Source organism: Nipponia nippon, unplaced genomic scaffold (genome assembly GCF_047370975.1).
Source record: "Nipponia nippon isolate SJK-2023a ecotype South Korea unplaced genomic scaffold, ASM4737097v1 scaffold_1, whole genome shotgun sequence".
NCBI classification, from domain to species: Eukaryota; Metazoa; Chordata; class Aves; order Pelecaniformes; family Threskiornithidae; genus Nipponia; species Nipponia nippon.
This window is the reverse complement of record NW_028262290.1, coordinates 155626201-155645593: the sequence shown is the minus strand read 5'-3', so window position 1 is coordinate 155645593 and position 19393 is coordinate 155626201. Positions and strand designations below refer to the sequence as shown.

The window sequence follows — 19393 nt, the reverse complement described above, 5'->3', positions numbered from 1 at the left end:
GAGAACTCACAGCCATTCCAGACGTGCCGTGCCGATTCAGACCAAAGGTCCAAAGAACTTCCACACAACACGGTCGGGATTACGCATTCAGAGAAAACGTTATGGCAGAAGGCGAGGATAAAGCGATCTTGCAGATACGCTCAGCTCCCAGTCGCTGGCTGCCTCAGGAGTGCAGATGAACACTTGCTATAGCACCGGGCAGGGAAATTCCACTGGGAAAATTTCACTCGATTCTCACCTTAATTATTCAGATTGGTTTTCAAATCAGGACTTCTTCATACCACCTGGCAGACTTACTTAACTTATTAAGAAGCATTTAGTCACAAACCAACCTTTGTCTTCTACAACTACTCTGACAGTCATTTAATCTTTGCAAATTTTACGCAGCATGTTAGAACAGTTCCGCTAGATTAGTAACACTCAACAAGTTGCTCTGCTCCATCATCCTAAAATGTTATTTTATTTGATGAGACAAGTAGAAAACTGAGTAGAGTTGAAAGTCTGATGACTTCACTTTGAAATTTGATGCTATTATTTAACACTGTTATTTAAAAAAAGTCTTTAAAAAACAGGAAAGCTCATTTAAAGCATGAAGTCTCAGAAAATAAATACTGGGGTGTAAAATCAGGGTAATTTTTAAATTTTTCTTTTCTAAAAGGAGTATGAGCAAGTTGTAATATGCTTTTTGAGTCACTTATTCACACGGAAATTCCAGTACTGCATCTGTAACAACGTGTGAGAGAAATTTATTGCCTTCAAGTTGGTGACACCAAACTTCAGGGTGAGATCCTCTATGATCTCCTTAAAAAAAAAAGTCATGATTCGCAGCACATGGAAGGTAACAGTATGATTCCGTTCTTTAGCAGCATAAGCTCCTTTTAGGGTACCTTGACTTCAAAAGACTGGAGTTAAAAAGTGTTTCTTTCAGTCTATGGCATTATGGCCTTCCATGGAATCGCCTCTACACTATATTTTGAAATGGACAAAAGCAAAAGCCTTTCATACAACTGATTGAATCCATTCCAAAATTTTCAAATAAAATTATGACATTCACCTGTGAACTGATTCAAGTGTCTGTATTAGGGTATTATGCAGAAGATCAGATATTTTGCACACACAGTTGAAGAAACAAATATACTGACATCCCCAACAGGATGAAACATTCAGCTTAGATTCAGCTTAGTTGCTTGTCACTTCATGCTATTGATGTAAAGTCAGCATGAAAAACGTGTTTTTGAAAGAAACACATGCACTATGTCACTGTTATATTCTCGGAAGTTTTATTTCCTAACACCCTGCCTCTCATCTTGGAATAGAAACTATTTAAGTAAAGGAGAAATGACAGAAAAAAAAAAATCACACAAAAAAAGAAATAAAGTTATACTGCCCCTCACATACAGTGTTACACACACATGAACGTACGGAGTCTACATGGCAGAAAGTCTGGAATTCATTCAGGATATTATGTTTTATAAAATAATCAGAAATCATGCTTGGGATGAAAGCAATTTCTCAAAAGCAAGCATTAGATAGCTAAACTCTGCGTTGCTCAAACCCACGCATGGGAAGCTGTATGCACATTAACACTGCAGAAGGTTTCTAAGCTTCTTTGAGAATATTCTGTTAATATTCTTTAAAGAAATTGGTTTTAGCCTTTTAAAATTTTGCATTAATATTTTTCTAAGAGCACAACACTTATTACACACTTCGTGTTCGTTGTATATAATCTCCATTGCTGTTCATGCTAACCTTGAGCATGCACATTAGTCCAGATTCACAAGCTCAAGTCTACTTTATAGAAAGACAAATGTGTTTCAGTCAGCAATGATGTTATCTACTCAGCATTTTGATCCCCAAATCAATGCCAAGGTACTTCCTTGCATCCCTCTGTGTCACCTGCTTATCTCACACATTCCCATTCCCATTCCGTTCTAGGATCAGCCCGTCCCCAGTCATGCTGCAATCTCTTCCATCCTCTGGAATGTAGTCTTAGCACCAGTACTTTGTAAATCTATGGATTGTGGAAGGAAAACAGCTAAGATCATGTGAGTCTAACAAACAAGAGTAAAGTTTCACTACACATATGCCCTTTAAAGCATTTGCTGACTGGCCATCAAGCACAAAATATTCAGCTAAATCATAAATTTCGGCTGAGGGTAGACAAGTTGTCAGCCAACTTGATAAATAACACGACTGTAATGTGCACATTGCAACTTCAAATTTCTTGGGCAAGCCACCAGCAATCAGAGCAGCACATCATTCTGCTGCTTTTCAGAAGTCCTTTAGATGAGATTACACAAGACATTTATCACAGGCTAGGTCTAGATTGAAGCTCTAGGTAACTTTGTTTGGATTACTCAGACTAATAATCATATTCTCATTAGCTACACAGATCTGTGGTGATACACACCACACTAAATCCACTCACCTTGTGAACAAATTATTTTTAATAACTACAATGCCAAACCCATATATTTAAGTTGCATTTTGATCATCAAGGATCAATATGGCTCCCAAAACAAATGCGATGCTATTATAATCTGTTTAAAGAGGATATTCAACCTGCCTTCTAAGTCCTGTGCTTTCAACAACAGTCCTTTCTGCAAATGGGTAAGACATACGGAAAGACCCCAAATGAAGGAGTTTCCTTTGCAATTTTCTTTGCTTAGTATGTCACGCTGCTACAAGTCCCCAGGACATCAAGCGGTCTGCTGCAAAATCCCATCTGTTATGATACAGTTCAAAACAACTTCATGTGCAGGGCTGTTCTGGAAAGTTAGTTAGTGCCATCAACTTTTCCACCCCGGAGTTGCCACTTACCAGTCTCTTAAAGCATAAAACTTATATGACTGCAGGCTTCCATGACTATCATGTCAAAGTATACAGTGTTTGTGGAAAAGGCAGCACTACTTCAGGCAGAAAAACAGTAAAAATCACAAAATGTTAAAGGCTCTTCACAGGACGTGTTTTAGCATGTTTTTCATTAGTATTGATACATATCTTCATACACAAGCTTATTTACAAGAACCACAATCAATCTCTGGTAGTACTAGGAACTACAGATCAGGATTGATACTTTGGAAGACAGTCTATCCTCTTTTGATGCTAGTTTAATAGTCAAATTAGCAAGCAAGTTACATGTGGCATTTTAATGCAGCAATAAAAATCATCATCCCACTGAAGAGTTAATGCCCATCACTTTAAAAGATACACTGAATTGCTGATTGGTAAACCGTATCTTTGCATAAATACAGGCTGCTGCAATAAGTAGGAGACATTCAAGAGAAAAATGCAAGTCGGCAGACCCGTTTGGGATAGAGATAGCAATACCTATGGTAGAACATCGACCTACCAAATGTGGACTGCAATTTTTTTTCATTCAAGTTATTAAAAAAACCAAACCCACAAGAAAAACCTTCAGAGGCACGCAATCTCTTAAATAAGCTTTTAAATAATATTTCTAGTCTACAGCAAACAGATTCATAAGAAAAGCCATGTCTTCCACAAATTATGTCTAGTCATATAGTCTACAGAATGGCCTGCATTTATGAATTGATTTAGAAGTACACAATTATAATTTTTTAATACTATAATTTCAATTCTGCAAATGCATATAGTAAATCTTTATTTTTCCTTCTGGCTTGCCATTCAGTCAGAGTAATTAGTCAAGTTCAGCTACTTCAGATACATTATGTCAAGAGCAACGTCACACTCGAGACATGCAAATACTTATTTCCAGAACTACCTAATCCACGAGAAACTGCATGGATTTTACTGAAGCTTATCAGAAGCAGTTCGAACTTGGTTTGTCCACAGGCAAGACACTTATCCCCCAGAAGTTTAAAATACAGGTAAAACCATGTTTCTTTATAAACCATACAACATTCAACTATGAAGTCCTTACTGTCCCCAGAACTGTAATACACTGCTCAGTCTGCTAAATTAGTAATTGCAACAGGAAGGGGAAGAGCGCCTTAATACAGTTGTTTTCTTATTAGAAAGAGGACGATGTGGGCAGTAACTCTCTACTCATACAGATCTGTCCCTGTGGGCAGCTGGTCAGCAGTGGTTAATCTGAAGAGTTACAAGAGTATTCTCAGGAGGGACCAAGACCCACCTGGACAAGTGACACAGGTAGCACATATTTCAGTCTACTGGTTTCCCTCTGCAACATCCACAACCACCTTCACAAATAAGAAGTCGTGGGTTTTGGTGGGTTTTTTTTTGTTTGGTTAGCGGTTTTTTTGGTTTTTGTTTTTTTAAAAGTTGACAACGTGGTTCTTCACTGGCAAATATTTTCAAATGCACCTTGTTATAAGAATTCCATCATTTCAGAAGATACTAGATACAAACCAGCAATGGTCCACAGGATGACTATACAGGTACGTGCACGCAACCACATGATCACTCTTGTCTGGGTGCCAAGCCAAGCAGAGCTGGGACCGCGCTCATCCAAAAGCCACACGCGTGTGTTACTGTGGTGCCAACATCAGGCTAACCTTTACGCTGCATTTTAGTTCAGGTTTAGGTATCTTATAATACTGGCAGAGTTAATGTTCAACTGTCTGAGGATATTTATATATACACTGCATCCACATACACCACAACCTCACAAACAGCTCATAAGAGACATCTACTCGATTGTTATATAGCCAACGAAAACCACTACTGCCCCCGACAGCCCCCCCAAACCTCCCTCGAGTGCAGCCCCCAATCCTCCCACCTCTGCTTTCACTAGAAAGCAAGTAGTAGTCTCTAATTTTTCTAATTCATATTCAAAGCGTGCTTTTATGCAGTCTGTTTTGCTGTCTAGAGTTACAAGAGTATGAGTACCAGCATGCGGTTCTCTCAATCAAACCAGTCAGATAGATCTGTTATTTAAAAACATGCAAAACCCCAAACAATGCTTTAGGGCTGAGATCTTGCCTGCCAACTTTCAGCCCAGAGTAATCAGCCCTTAAAGAGAGATTTACAAATGCAAGTGCTGACAACTAACTTTCACACTGCAAACAGCAACACCATAAAACAAAAAAGCTCACTAGAATAAAAGATCTTTTCATTGCTCTTCCAGCAAGCACAAACAAAAATAGATTTGAGTTCGGCTTTGTGCAGAACTCTTCCTAGCAAACATTTCAGAAACTTTAAACACAGATTAAGATAAACTTTTCACAAGGCTAACACAGAAATACACTTCCAGTAACATGAGAAAGCCTACAATGTTTTCAAAACAGAAGTGCACTGCTTGACTTAAGCCTCATAACAAACTTCCAGTTGCAGGCCAGAAACCCTCTTTCTACTGTCAGAGATAACGTATTTTCTCACCATCTTTCACGCCCTTACATATCCACGAGGATCACGACACAGCAGCAGAAGTAATCAGAGCTACCACTGACTTCAGCTTTGAAAAGAGCTTTAACACCTGCTGAATACATCACATAGTTGATATGAGAAACAACAGAAGCCTCTTCCAGAAGTACACTATTAATACACTAACTCCTGTTTAAACAAAGTTTACCTTTCTTTTTTTTTACTACTTTCACAATACCCAAGGCACACGTAATATGTCAAGTCATTCATGTTCTCAGTCCAGGTAAAGCTGCCAACTCAGATACAAGATAGTTAAGCTTATAGAGCATCATCAAGAAAAACTGACAAATCCTAATCCTGAAAGGCTGCAAGTTTCCCTCCGTCTTAGCGTTATGAGCAGTCATACAAACTGGAGCTTGCAATTTTAATCAGATGGCTGTTTTAGAAGACTTTCAAAGAAAGATTTCAGCTGTTAATGTACGAGTTGCACCATCATCCCACTGCATGGGGCACATATTACCATTCTGTAGGTGAATAACCCTACAAAGCTGTATCGTTCTGATACAGAAAGCCTGTGACAAAACTCAGGGGCTTCCATCTTTCCTTTCAAAGCAGGAAATCGTTCTTTTTACAAAGCAGATGTGACAAACAATCTATCATTCAAAGGATAGCATTATTTAAAAGAAAATATACTGTGAAGTGGTTACATTACCATAGTGGACAAAATAGCTGCGAACAAAAAAATCTAACCACCCCAAAAAGCACATTTGTCAGTGGCAATCTCTGCAATCATCATTGTGCCTGTGTCAGTTGTAAACTCTGTATTACACAACAGCAATTAAAAAGCTGACATGACAAATATTTAGTCACAGCATTTCTCTACAGAAGTTAAATATTGAATACACTAATATTTTAAAAATCATCACAAGGCTCTGAATTTGTTTAACTGCTAATTAGCTAAGTAGGTGGGGGGAAAAGTTGAAATTTTCACCTCTGGAGCTTAGTGTCACCCAGACATTTATCAAAGTCTACCAGATGAAGGCTTCAAAACGTACATGTGTCCAGCGTACATGCCAGCATGGCGGCTGGAAAGTTTGATTAAAAAAAAAAAAACAAACAAGAAAAGTACCGCCTGATTTGTTTCAGTTTTCCTTCCTGCCAAGAAAATTGCTTCTGCCTGGGCGCCCCCAGACAGCACCCAGAACGGCGCAACTTTTTGGTTCTTAAAGAGGAACACGGACATAAGCACGGGGAGTGAACCTGCAATTGGACACTTGACAAATGCAAGGCATTTTAAAATCCACATGGCAACGGGCTGTTAGGAAGAAATGCACTGTGTCAGAAGACCACCTAAACCTTAATGCTGTACTTTAACACTCTGCAATAGAAAACACCAGTTCAAATTGTTTAGAGCTGCTGCTGCATCTACTTCTGAAGTTTTTTTAAAAACAAGTCCATTCTTTATAAGGTTGATAGCCTCCAAAACTGTCCTGCAATTCTATTAATTATCTCTTCAAACATAGTCTCTCCTCGAAGAATGGCTGAGATTTCAAGAGAAACAGCAAGCCTTGCTATTTAAAGGGAACACTGCATTTCCTTATTTAAAGATCTATGAAGCACTTCTGCACTAGGCTTCACAAGCAATTTGCAACTCCATCATTTACTGAGCTTTCTAACTCGCACACAAACCCACGCGATGGAACCACACACCAGAACTGATTACTCCGCAAGTCTAGAAATTCAGATCGTTACAGTAATTAGTTGTCCAAGAGATACCAAGCAATAAGTTACTAAACAAAGGTGATAAATACCAAAGAAACCTGATAGTGGTAAATGATAAGTACTCTACACAGACTGTATACGGAGAAACTCTTTCAGTGAAGAGCAAGAAAAATGGGAAGGGCATGAAGTTACAACCTTATTCACTCACCTAATCTCAAACAACAGGGAGAAAGATCTTGACAGTACACAGAAGATAACAGGATGACCCCTACCAACAAATAATCCTGATTATCTTTTTTATGTCTAGCCTTTTATGCATTGTGTTTTAAATATATATGCTTAAAATAAAAGGAAATCTTTTCACTATATTGAAAGGTCTCACACGACTTCCACAGCCCTCTTGCACACCAGGAAGGTAAGTTTTACACACAGGTACTATCTGATGCACACTCAAACATCACTCAAGAAATGGACTAATAAGCTTGTGGATCACATCCTCCTCAGTTATGTAATGCACCAGGTGTTTAATAGTATATAATCTAAAAAAACTTAACCATTTAAGAATGCTAGGAGTGCCCACCAAGACAGGAATAACTCACTGGGAAGAAATTTTTGTGCCTGATAAGAGTATCATGTGCCTTGAAGAGTTTTCAGTTTGCTTATGGCTTGAACCCAGTTTTCAAATCTGAAGCAGCATTCTCCTGACTGCAGGCTGAAGCACATAACATTAAGAAACCCAACTCATTAATTAAGCAGGGTTGCTTCATGTAGCACATCCATCACAAAGCCACAAGCTTGTTTTCCTCACTGTAAGTGGACTAACAGCACACACCCTGCAGGTTACCCATAAAGACGCGTATTTAATTTCTATTTAACTATCATGTCAGATAAGATATTCTTCTATCAGACGATGATTTCAAAAAGTACCAAACTGGTAATTAAAATAAACCCTTCACTCTTCCATTTGTGCATTATCTCGAGCAACCCCTCAAATGGCAGAGTTAAAGTTGTTAGCAGCTCAGCCAAACCGTGATAATTCTGAAATCAAAGGTGGGATGCTACATTTATATAAAGCATCTATGATCATAATTCTCCATAACCCCATCCTCTCTTGAAAAGTTGTTTTATCTAATTGAACATAGAATCACAAATTCTACATTCATTGCCAGGGCCTACAAAAAAGCAAAAAACATCTCACACTGGAGGAAAAAGGTCTTTTATCTTTCTCAGGAAAGAGATCAGGAATTTGCCACTCAAGCACATTAGGCAAGTACCTCAAAGTATGACGTTTTTCCACTAAAATACTCTACCACTTGCCCTCAATTACATTCATGAGCATTTGACCTCCTCCCTACCTCCCAACCTTGGTGGGGTTTTTATTTTTCCAGGACAGAAAACATCACCAGCAAGAACAGAATTGGAACAAATCTGAACGATCCCCCTTTTCTACAAACAGTTAAATAGAGAACTACACAGTAGGTGCTTGCACACACACTTTACTTCTGGGACCACCAAAAGAGTAGTAGAGGAGAGAGGACCCAAGTTGAACAACTCATGCCATTAATCCTTCCTTTCTTCCTGTTCTTTAGGAAACCAGCAGCAGCAGAACACCCCAAACCAAGTACCACAGTTCTGAGTGAAACCTAACAGGTCAAGTCCACGTCACTGCTGCTGCTGCTATTACCCTTGCCCACAAAACATAACAGGTAGTTCCTACTACAACAGAAAGAAAAAAAAAAAAAAAGAAAAGAAGACAGTAACAGACCTGCAGGACTTTCACAAGAGAAATCCCAGCAGAATGCCTGTACTGAATTAAAGAGTGAAAGAACAGGTCAATGCAAACCACCGCTCTTTTGCATTGAAAAAAAAAACCCAGAAAACCAATTAAGTCTGAACACAGGGCAACAATGCTTCAAAGTACCTACAGAAGGACAAGCTTGGAGTTCCAGACCCCACACTGCACAGTATTTCACATCTGCCTCTGCTTCCAAGCTGCGTAACAGAGAACACATTTGTTAAATGAGCCTAACCATAGAGGAAGACTAATTTTTCATATCATCTTCTAAAAACAGCCAGCCTCAATAATGGCCAAGTATAAAAAAAGCGCCAAGTTTGTGTCTAACATGGGTTAACAGAACCTGTAGAATGTGATGGAAGCTCCCTCCTTCCACAAGATTTTTTAAAATTAATATATTTAAACTGATGAGCTTTTCATCAGAGCACAGGCATCACACGTTATACTAACCCACTGCTCACATTAACTTCTTGCAACGCTCCCATCCACCTGCAATTACCTGTTACTCTTGACTAAGCTACGAGGCAACAGTCTGTGCTTGCACAGTGTCCAGTGCAGTGGGATTCAGATCTGCAAAGACAAGTCACAGCTGAGGTAATGCAAATAAAAGTGTTGGTATTTTTACTAATATACATCTTTTTAACCGCTAAAATTATTTACCTACTACACAAATATTAACTCTAGACACTTTGGTGTGATCTTTGATAAGCTAACTGCATTTTTCTCTGAAAGTCAAAGCTTCTCAATAACTTCAGATATTTTTATGCCTACAAATTAGCTGGGAGACTATTCCAGGCTTTTAATGTAATACCAATATTTAATGTCAAATACTCTTCACTGATGTGGAAATTAATTTTTTCACTTAATGCAAACATTAGGAAAGCATCAGAAAAATCTGTTTCTGAATTTTAGCACTATCAAATGCAAAACCTCATGTAATTCATCAACTATCATCATCCACGTTTCTTGTCTGCACTGAGGTCACAAGTTAAAAATTGCACACCACCTCTACACACAATTGACTAGAAGTAGTAAACTGAATTGGAAAGAAAATTAAAGTTTGCCCTGCAGTGGACAGGGCAGGAGGTGATACCTATTGGTACTGATGACTATGGATTTCACAAAATATTGTTCATTTCTGCACTATTTGTAAATAGGCATTTTCAGAACACTAGATGGTAACTTAGTCTTAAACTTGGAGTTTACTCCAATTTACTTAAAATAAGGGAAACTTTTCAAAAACTTCCACATATCTTCAGCCTATATTATTCCTTCCCATAGCCAACCAAGACACCACATGAAGAGCATTACATGGCTATCAGTAAAAGCCACATGAAAGACTTCTCAGATCTTTTTTCCTATAAACTAGCGTTTTGACACACACCTTATTTCCAGCAGATGAGTTTCCTTTGGCAGTCCGGATACTAAGTCTGCCTCATTCTATCATATCTTCTCTGAACTCATGCACACATGAGGAATTATTATGCAAGGATAATATCTTGCACAATAATATATTTTCCTTGTTCCCCTTCCCTCCCCACATAGCTGGCTTGCTTTCACTTAACCAAGGTTTTTTGGGGGGTTTGCTTTTCTTCAAAGTATCTATTGAAGGGAAGTCAGAGAGATTAATCTTCCTATGCCACTGCTGAAGGAAGCAACAATTAAGTATGCTAACAGCTCACACAGAGCAGTAAAGTTTACAGAAGCTGTTGCACTTTCATCATGAGAGGCAGTTTTCATTCTAAGACTGAAACTGATTCCTGACTTGGAGTGAAGAGTAGAAAAGATACCGAACTTTGCTGGCTAACGGACTTGCCAGCATCTCAGTGTGTCCGTCCTGCAATAAGTGAAGCTGTCATTTTACAAATTATGTTTATTTCACAAAACAACTGCAAGCACTTCCTGATTCAAACCCTTAAAGCTAAGATGCAGCGATTGATGGTCCATTTGGCTTTTCCCAATTCTTCAAAGAAACACAAAGTCTTCAAAAGATACAACGCATGACAAAGTACCAGCGGCTTTAGCACTTGCTGAGAGGGAACAAGTTAAATGTTGTGCATGAAGAGTGTCAGTTTAGCAATGCTGGGAACAACGAACTTCCTTGTTTCAATTACTCAATGTTCCTCCTCCCAATTTACCAATACGATCTTTAAGTTGTCCACATACTTCACTACACTGCTAACCAGCGAGCGGCCAACGCACTCTCACGATGCTGCCTGTCACCCCAGGCAGCAGAGCTCGCCAAGGAAATAACTAACCCAGCTCTGCTGGGCAGGGCTTTATGGACAGCACCTTCTTCGGAAAAACTCAGAAGTTGGCAGAAGAGGATGCAGTATTTTATGATGAAAGGCAAGACTAAAAACATCACTTGAAGCTATAAGGTTAATATTTAGGGCAGTTCCAAGGGTGAGGTTAGAAGTCTGACGTTCTTTAACAGGTCTTAATAAGCTTATCTTGCAATATTGCTATTATTTGGATTCCATGTTTCAAGTCTGCAATCAGTGCTGTGCTTAAGCAAGAGGAGGTCAAAAACTGTATTAGGAACTTCTAGGACACTTAATATTTTTAGTGCTTTGAATTATTCTCTAAGACACATACATCGCTTCACAGCTGATTTGCTAAGTTCCAAGTTCTTTATCATCACATTCTTGGACCACACAATAAACACCTAATTCAGGGAAGCAGAAATCTTACACCAAGGATCTCAAATTCAAATGCATGCAGAACTAGAATTCTGGAAAAGATTTGATGCAGACTGATGGGATAGCTGTTACAGTGCTCCTAGAATATATCTTCAGTCAGAACAGGTCTGAGAAAAGTGAGAGAGAAAAGGGCCTACGCCCACATAAAGTCCAGGCGAGAGGCAGATACAGAACCAAATAAAATGTTGATAATTACAGTGATGAATGAAAAGGTACAATGAAGAGTTTTCTTCCAACACGAATGTATACAATAATCCTTGACAACACAAAGACTATTTTAATAAACAGTTGTTCTGCAAAACAAACAGCCTAGGATGAACTCCCCTCAGGCTTTGGGGTTTGGGTTTTTTTCGGATCACTTGAAAAGCATTCATTTACCTAAAATATGTTAGTTTAAGTTTTGAAACATGTTCAGGACCAAATCTAAAGTGAAATTAAACTACTTACAGAAGAAGCGTCATTTAACTTTGAGGTTTTGTAATAAGAAAAGGAAGCTACTGTTTTTGCCAATGATTATTTCATTAACCTCTTTGCCAAAAATAGAATTTAACCCAAATATCCAGTCATTTCACATTCCTTCCTCTCTTGAAAAAAGCCACCATCTTCCATTACAAGCTTCATTGAAATCAGAAGCAACTCTTGCTTACTTTTAAAACACTGTATGAAAGACTATCACCTACTGGGTGCACATTTGTTCACAGAGCACCCCACCTTTTTAGAGTATCACTGTAATCAAAACTACTGGTAATTCAGGTTTTGACTCACTGTCAAACCATGAACTGTTCCAAAATTTGAGCTTGGATTTAAGGACAATAATTCTTCGCTGCAAGTCAAAATAACTGGGCACAGACCCTCCTAAAAATTCCACTGATTCCTTGAATCCAGGCAGTTAAAATACACAACGTTAATTAAGAAACAGAAAATCATAATCATAACAAAATAGGTTATAAGCTAAACTGCAACATGTTCATTAAAAAAAGGTGTCCCCCCCCCCCCCTTTATAATACAAATCCCTTAGACATCTACTATAAGGAATTGGACAACAAATTTTAAACAGGAACAGGGACACAAACCCAAGTTCTTGGAGACATGCCAATGCAGGCAATGATATTTTGCCCAAATTGTTTGCCTTGCTGCTTTAAACAGCAACATGTTGACCATTTTCTGTCCCTATCTGCCAGGCAGCAGCAACATTGAATGGGAATGAAACTCTGAGATAAGATTGCAAATCCTGCACATATAGGTAGCTATTTCATAAGCTTTGGTCCTCAGCACTTAAAGTAACTGTGCCCCGGTGCATTCTTCACTTCTGCTCTATTTTTCTAATTCCTAGAACAAGAATTAGAAGCCAGTTGGATACATCAAAACGTCTGAGCATAAACCTTCAGCGCCAGGGTATGAAAAAGCAAGCTACTTTGGACATTGGCCTGTTGATTCATCGGTTCCTTGTTTGAACAACAGTCAGAGTCAGACTCTGTTGTGGGGCAACCTGTGACAGCATCGCAACCTGTAAAAATATGCTTATGGATACCAACACTGACCAAAACCAAAACCATAAAGCTGCCAACACTTCACTGTAAAGCTTCTCAAGCATTTCATTAAGTTTTTGACAGGTGAGATTTATCAAATGGTTAAATATTTTTTCCTCAACTAATTACTATCTAAATAATATTGTGTTTCTCAAGATTCCCTGTCAGATCGCTGGCATCCTATGATTATAAAATACTTGAAAATAGATTGCAGAATGTTAGGCCTCCTGAGAAATATGGAGAAACACTTTAATAGAATAACAGAAATCTACAATTTTTTGAAGTAAGTTTGTAACTCCATTACCAAGACAGATGGAAGTCAGACTTGTGGATACCATCAATAAAGTATTAATATTCATCATTGTTGCTTATTTCCAGAAGCTAGCAGGGAAGGGCCAGTATGAAGTTGAGGGAGAATTAATCTAGGCAAAGGGAAAATACTGTTCTAATACTTGTGCAAGAAAACACAGGAAATCTAAAAGCAGAGTTAAGCGATACAGTATTTAGACTTGCAAAAAGCCCAGCACAAGCTTTAGATAAAATAACTGTATGTTCTATCACTGCATTCAAAACTCAGTATATTCCTGAACAAGTCCCATGTGAACTACTGATAGCATCTGAAAGTGTAATTTCCAAAGTCTTTACATTGCCACTGCTTGCTATTTTCAATAGTGGAAGTGATATAGGCATTTTAGGAAGGAGTCCCTAACAGGTCAAGCAATTCTGGGTCTCATTCATCATAAGCTACCATGCCAGATAGATGCCTATAGATATCTATGTTTCTATCTACACGTGCAACAGTCCGGAGCTGAAAGTTGTATATAGCTACTACTACCTTAAACACACGTACACTGACCTCGAGATATCTATGAACTCTAGATGGCCATAAAGGCAATCCAGAATAAACCTTTACTGTAGGATATACTCTCAGGGACACCAGCTCCTTACATGCCAACAGCCTCACACGAACAACAACAGAGCTGCTGGAAGTGCAGAGGCGGCAATCCATTCAGCTTATGAACGAATGATTCTTTCTGTATTACATCATTCAACTACCCATTAAGGAGCTGGACTGACAGGATCCAGAATATGCGTAGCCCAGCCCTCCACGGTAAACGAGCGTTAGAAAAGATTAAGGCTCAAAGAAATTGGTGATTCATCAGGGCGTCAAAACAGCGTTTCCCCAATTCCCTGCAATGTTCTAGGCCAAGCAGCTAGCCGCGTATTAGTAACCCCTGTCAGACTTCCAATTTTGGAGTTAATTGCTGTTCCTGAAACACATAGCCAGACACAAAATACCTGCAGCAGCACACATCACAGAACGAACACTGCCATGGTATCCTAATCACACAATTATGCTCTATTACAGTCACGCCTAATTTAAGTACTCCAAAGCACCTTTGTTGTCTGCAGGTATTACTCCGTAGCGCCTGCTTCCTAACAGAAGGGGGGACACTCCCCTTTAGAAAGAGCATGTAACAGCAACGCGCACACAGAACACACAAATGTAAAAGACCAATGAAAAAACGGATTATAAATCCTTGGCTCCACCACATCACTAAAAACTTAAGAAATAACTATTAATTGGTTTGTAGCTGAATTTGTTTCTCTCTTGCACCACTTTGTGGAACTTGGCTAGATTAATTTAAACGAATGGGTGGTACAGAAATCAACTTCTAGTCTCCTGCTTCTAACAAGTTCCTCAAACTTACTGGTTTTAGATAAATTTTTACCATGAGCCAGTCAAAGCCAGCATATCCTTAAAGAGAAAGAAACAGACTGCTGGAACAGCAATGGGTCGTCTTCAATTATCCAGTATTTACAGCACCAAATTAATTTTTATTAACCAGGTGAAATATCACCGAGTTTTACATTCAGAGACAGTGCTCAGAGGTATTCTATTTGTGTTTGACTGTAATGATACCTTAGCTTGCCTTGAATTTCACACAGAGGAGTCAATAAATAGGAAAAGAAAACAGAACTTCCTCAAAGCACTAGCTTACAACTGTATTTACAACCTTTTCAACTGGTACCTTTGATAAAGCATATTACCGGTTCAGGAGGGAAGGGGGTGCACGTGTGTGTGTTTTCTCTTTTGAGGTATCACATAAAACGAGCATTATTTCAAAGTTTAAGTTTTACATCACTTTCCCCTCCCTAATTTAATGCCCGGCCTACGTGGTGAAATCCACCTGTCTAGATCTTGTTTTATATGGACTAAACCGATAGCATTAGATCCAGCATGCATATGCCTTGCTTTGGGAACAATATGGTTCAAATACCTTTCTGAGGCCTTTACTACAAATGTAGCTTTTACTCTTATCTTCTACACAGCTCTCCACATACTACTGCCTCTTACAAAACTGCAGGGGGAGGGGTTAATTTTCTTCCTTACAACGTCCTATTTTGTAACATCCTTCCTTTCCTACTCGTACCTGTGTGCCCATTCTGAATGCAAATACGAGAGACTGGCAATACTCACGTTAGTTTAATATCACTGATTACATACAGGAATAAATACAGTCAAAGACTATTTTCAGCAGTTATTCTAAGAGTTACACAAACTCTTTGTCTGAAAATGTCCTTTTGCTAGTAAATGCTTAAAGGAACAAAACACTATGTAAACCACATTTTTTACGTCGTCTTCTGTCATATAACAGTTCCTCACATGTGCATGTACACGTGCACATACACACACAAAAAAATCACATTCCCAAAGCTTGACGTTCTCCAGGCTTGAAACCATGCTTCTTTGCTTTCTTCATCTGGTCTCTTTTGCCTTTTTCTCTGTACCAGCGACAGCCTTCTTGACACTGCATTTGTTAGCTACCTCTACAGCCACCTTTGCACCTTCCTTCACAGAGCATCTCCAAGACAAGAATGCTCTTCTTCAAGAAGATCGATAAGGCTGTTACCCTTGACAAAACCTGCTCCTTCCAACACAGGCACAAGAAAAGATAAGTCAAGTGCTCTACATGCTTATTTGTGTACCTTACCTGTTAATTTACGAGAATGTGAATGTCTGATGAGGCACCATGGAATTAAACATTAATAGCGCTAAAGGGCCAAAAAGGCACCTAGTTTAAAAAAAATAAACTGATGAAACACATCTACACCTAATTACTTTGTTCTTTATAAATCCTTTCTTGCTACTTTTCAGCTGTCACTTTAGATTTGTCACGCACTATGGCCACAAACGTGCCTTTTCTGTGTCTAGCATGTGCATTTGTGAGGTAATGTAATAAATATTTAACAAAGAGTTTATATTACCATGCCAATTAAGCTCACAACTGATTTAAAGCCAAAGCCACTGCCAGATATGAGACTTAAGAGACACAGCAAGAGATCTCCACAGAACATGTAGCTTAGACAAACCTGACTGTATTTATTTTGCATTTCAGTAAAATAAACCAAGTAGTTACTTTCACTCTAATTAAGTAAAGCATCAGAGCCAGAAACTGCCTACATGGTTACTGCATGTCTCAAAAAGAAAGAAAGAAAAAAAAAAAAAACAACAAAATCCCAAAGCCTCCACAACTGCTTCCAGTTCCCGATATTCCATCTTGCTCTGTACTGAAGCAGACTTAAGTTCCAGCCACATATCTAAACTAAATATATGTACATATCAGTTATCCATACCTTTTTATGTGTATATTTGCATTAGAGCAAGCCATAAAAAGCACCAAGGCAGAACACACTTGTGCTGACACCTCTATTCCCTTAAGGCGTTTGTGTGTAAACACTTGAAAAACAGAAAGAATTACAAAGGAAACAATTCAATCTAACCCAGAACATCGTGTGCACTTAAGGACCTGATTATATACCATGAAAATATACAATCACTTATTTGGGAACATCCAAGAAGTCACATGTTTTCTATTAATTCATTTATGCAAACCTTTTATCTGAGTTTCAATAAGGATTTTTTTTCCCCCAAAACGTAAGACCGATTAAACATAAGAGTAATTTCGGCTTCTATATAAATGGTATACACATATAAATGGCAACACACCTAGAATAATAAAATTCCCTAAGGACATTACATATAAAATACGTACGGTTTTCTGTATGTGCTTTATCAGGCCTCACCCTAGTTTTCTCCTCCCTTTCACTTCCCGGAAAAAAAAATAATAATAAAAAAATAGAAAATACCAATGTTCTTCTGATAGCTAGAGTGATTAAGCTGATTAGCTTCATATCTCAAGAATGAACTTGAAGAAACGCTTACAAGTCAGCAGGAAACAAGTGAAAGTTCAACTGATAAAAACAGTTACCAGATCAGAATCAAAACGCTAGAGTTGTGAAATCCCAGCAAGTTTAAAAAAAGAACACAACATGCTTTGACCTTTGAAAATTTATCCAATTCCTAAAAAACAGATAAGTTTGGCATGAAACTTTAACCACATGAAAGATTAAAGCCTTTCAATAGCAATCTTGAGACAGGACTTAAAGATTCCTACTCCAATATTACTAAGGATTCAGACGGAGGCCAACAAAACTAGGCCAGAGACAAGACGCAGGATCGGAAGCCAGAATTCCCATGGTTTTACCCCAACCGTGACTCAAGTTTAAACAGTGGTTTTGAAAACAGCTCTCTCTCTGTGGCCACAGGCAAGTCTTAACCACTTTGCCTCAATTCCCTCACCTGCAGAATAAAAATAATTATACTTATCTGCCACACAGGAATCTTGTACAACATTGTTTGGCACGTGCACATCTGTTTAAACTGTGGACAAGGCTACGTGGTAATTTTGAGCATCTGCACAGACTGAAACCGAGAGTGAAAACAACCTGGCTGCCGCAGCCAGCGAAGGCCTAACGACAACAAATCTCAGGGGCCAAACACCATTTGTGCGACGGCTGCTTTTGCAACTGGTGCTTCGCACCCCGCCAGCACAGCTGCCCCACCGCCTCCTGCACAACCAACTCCCCAGTTCAGGACCCAGCTCTCCTGAGAGGCCAGCGCTGCCCTGCATCTGCCGGGAGCGCCCGCCCGGGGGCCGGTACCGCCCGCGCCCGCCGCCCTGCTCCCCGGGAGGGTCACGGCTCCCCCTCCGCCAAGGGCGGGCAGCCGGTGAGCGCGGTGAAGCCGGTACCCCCGGCGTGCCCTCGCCCCCCGCTCCCCTTCCCCGCCGTCTCCCAAGGCGCTCGCACCCGCTGCCCACGGAGATCCCCGGCAACGCCGACCGGCGCGGGGGGCAAAGCTCGCTCGGCCGCTGCCCGGCGACCATCCGGGGCCGGGACCCGAGCCCGGGCAGCAACCGCCGCTCGGCGAGGCCGCAGTGCGGGAGCGGCCCCGGCGGCCCAGCCCGGCGACTCGCCCTCCCCCCCGCCACCATCGCGGCCCCGAGCCGGGATCCCTCCTCCTCCCTCCTCTCTCTCCCCCGGGAACCGCCTCGGGTGGGAAGATGGCGGCTCCGGCCGCCTCCCCGGTGCGAGGGGGGTGGCGGAACGGCGGGTGCCTCCCGCCTGCAGCTCCGCCATTCCCCCTCGCACCGAGCGATGGGGGAGCGGCCCGGGAGCGGCCCAAGCGGCGGCCGCGGGCCCCCGCGGCCCCTCGCACTCACCTGTCACCAGCAGCCGCCGCCGCCCTCGGGCCGGGCCTCGACGGGGAGAAGGCGGGCGGGCACGGGGGGCGGGGGCAAGCTCTCCGCCGGCGCCGGGGCCTCTCGCTCCTGCCGGGCTTTCCGCTAGCGCCGGGGCCTCTCGCCGCGCCGCCGCCGCCGCCGGGGCCTCGCCGCCGCCGGATGCCAGGAGGAGGAGAGCGGAGAGCGGGGCGGGGGCCGGGAGGAGGAGCAGGCGGCGGCAGCACAGCGGGGAGGGGGGCGCGGAGGCGGAGGAGGCGGCGGCGGCGGCTCCGGGGCCCGAAACGTCTCCGAGCCGAGACTCAACCACCCGCTCGCATGAGAGACCCGCTTCCGGCTCCCGGCGGAAGTCCCTCCTCCGCCGGCGGAAGGGATTGGCCGGTGGCGCCGCGCGGAGCGGCGCGCTCGGCCGGCACTAGTGCCCGAGGATTGGCGGAGGGGGCCCCGCGCGCGGCGTGACGCGCGGCAGCACGTGACGCGCCTGGCGTCACCCGCTCTGAATGAGCGCGCGGAGGCGAGCCGGCGCCGCCCGCCCACCCGAGGCGTTTTGTCTCCTCGCACGCGCCGTAGCCCCGCCGCCGGGGCGGGGCCGGGGCGGGCGCCTCAGCCGGGGCCTTTCCCGGGGCCTTCCCCGGCGGCACCCCCGGGCCGCGCCGGTCGCTTCCCCGGTAACGGGGAAGTGGCGCCTCCCGGCCCGGTGCGCACCTTGTGGCCGGGGGGACCGCCCGGCCTCCCCGCGGAGCCCTGACAGCC

The 19393-nt window shown here is 41.7% G+C and overlaps 1 protein-coding gene across 1 annotated transcript in view; it reads right to left on the bottom strand.

Moving 5' to 3' along the window:
- The window catches only part of LARP4B (La ribonucleoprotein 4B), a 57619-nt gene extending 38547 nt beyond the window's left edge, over positions 1-19072 (bottom strand). The window contains exon 1 of the mRNA XM_087729727.1: positions 18623-19072. The gene's annotated coding sequence lies outside the window, so the exon portion shown is untranslated. The remainder of the gene's footprint in view (positions 1-18622) is intronic.
- Positions 19073-19393: the final 321 nt, after the last annotated feature.